The sequence below is a fragment of the Rhea americana genome, unplaced genomic scaffold, assembly GCF_003343005.1.
Source record: "Rhea americana isolate MKP2758 unplaced genomic scaffold, rheAme1 scaffold_88, whole genome shotgun sequence".
Lineage (NCBI taxonomy): Eukaryota > Metazoa > Chordata > Aves > Rheiformes > Rheidae > Rhea > Rhea americana.
The window spans coordinates 1,927,008-1,928,829 of record NW_028187066.1 but is presented as its reverse complement, the minus strand read 5'-3'; positions in this window follow the sequence as shown (position 1 = coordinate 1,928,829).

The following is a 1,822-nucleotide window of genomic DNA, read 5'->3' as shown; positions in this document are numbered from 1 at the left end:
GGCCGCGGTGTCCCGCGGCGGTGTCCCCCGGGGGCGGCGCTTGGCTCCCCCGTGCCGGCGAGGGCAGCCCGCCGCTTCGCGTTGTTTCCCCCTCCCCGAGCGGGGCTGGGGCCACCAAGGCACGACGGCGGCCGGCGCTTGTCTCTGAGCAGAGCTCGTTCCTTTGGCCTTGCCCGTTTTCAGTGAGCAGGCGACAGTCCGGAAGGGCAGGAGGAGCTTGGCCCAGGGGCATCTGTGTTGTCAGGGTCTCCAGCCCCAGCATCTGGCTTAGCCCCTGCCGCGTTGTGAGGTTTCGAAGCAGCGACCAGCTTGGCAGGCAGGGCCATGGCTGTGGTGTCAGCAGTTGAGCATTCCCGTTAGCAAACCCTGTAGCAGAGCGGTTGTGGGTTGCCAGCGCTCAGCCTGGACTCGGGTCCACGACTGCTTTCCCTTCTCCTCCCTGCCCTGAAGCTCAGCCTTTGCCCAAGAAAGGTGAGCAGAAAGCACAGAAGAAGGCTGCTGCCCTGCGACAAGCGAAGAGCATGGCTGCCATTCTTGGAGTCAAGGCCAAAAGCCAAGGCCACGGATGCAGACTTGGAGCTCCTCAGCTCTGAGGAGTTAAAGTCAGACAGTTCTGGGAGCAAACAGGGCTCTGGTGGCTTCAGATGTGCTCAGGACTGATTAGGCAAAGTTGCAAACTGTTCCCAAGGTGCTTCAGATGACAGCCCAGGTAGCTACTGTGTGATTAGTGCGGCACGAGTGCCAAAAGGAAAAAAAAAGTGAGAGCTCCTGTTCTGGAGAGCTAGTCCTTACAGGGCCAGGACCTGGCTAGTTAGCATACTGATGCTGACATACTTACCCAGTTTACATTTAATTCTTATAAACCTGTTGTTTTAACATTGCAATTGCTCACTTCCATGCCTCTGTGCTTTGGTAGTCAGTGTATATCTCTGCCCTTGCAGTTCATCTTTCAGTTTCATTAGGTACTATGCTCTCTTGGGCTGCAGGATCAGGTGTAACAGGACTCCTGTTCTCCTTTCTCCCTTCTGTCCTTTATAATTTTACTTTATCTCCTCCTCTTGCCCTCTCAGCACAATCTCTTTCCAGTGCTGATCCCAGTTCAGATCACCTAAAGTGATCTTAATGCAGGAGGCTATTGTCTGAAGCCAGTTTAGCTTTGAGTTGGGCGGTCAAATTACATCCCTTGAATAAGAAACCTTGCCTCAAAAGAGCAGTCATCTCCATAATCCCACCTAACTCTGATTTTCTGCTCAGCCTTTGACGCTCACATCTTGCCTCCTGGCTGCTCCAGTCCATCTGTTAGATTGGGGACACGCTGATTTACACAGCGGTAGGCCAGATTCCCAGGGGACTCAGGGTGCTGGCTGCAGATTAGCCGCGAGTCTCGCCTAGCCCTGCAGAGAACGGCGTTTTCACGGTCGGTGAGGGACAGAGGACAGGGAGCAGCAGTCGGGTCTCTTTCTGCCCTCTGAACACAGAGGTGAGGCTGTGTGGGGTGGCAGCTCTAGCTAGGACAGGCCCTGTCTCCCTTGTGTGGGAGCTGGGTGTGCAAACTGTACCTGAGATGTGGCTGGGAGCATAGACATGAAGTTACTTGCCTCCTCCTCCCCTGGGGGGCTCAAGGACACAGCCACTCTGCCTATGCTGGGATATACTGCCCAAATCCTTTTCCCCAGGAGAGGGGTGCAGAGAGGGGGCTGGATGCCCTTGTCTACACCACCCCTTTCCCCTGCGCTAGCCACCATCGCTAGAATATGCATCTTGCTCTGTGGAGTCAGGCAAGCCCCAGGCTGTGGATGGAGCATTTCTGTTTCTCTGTGAA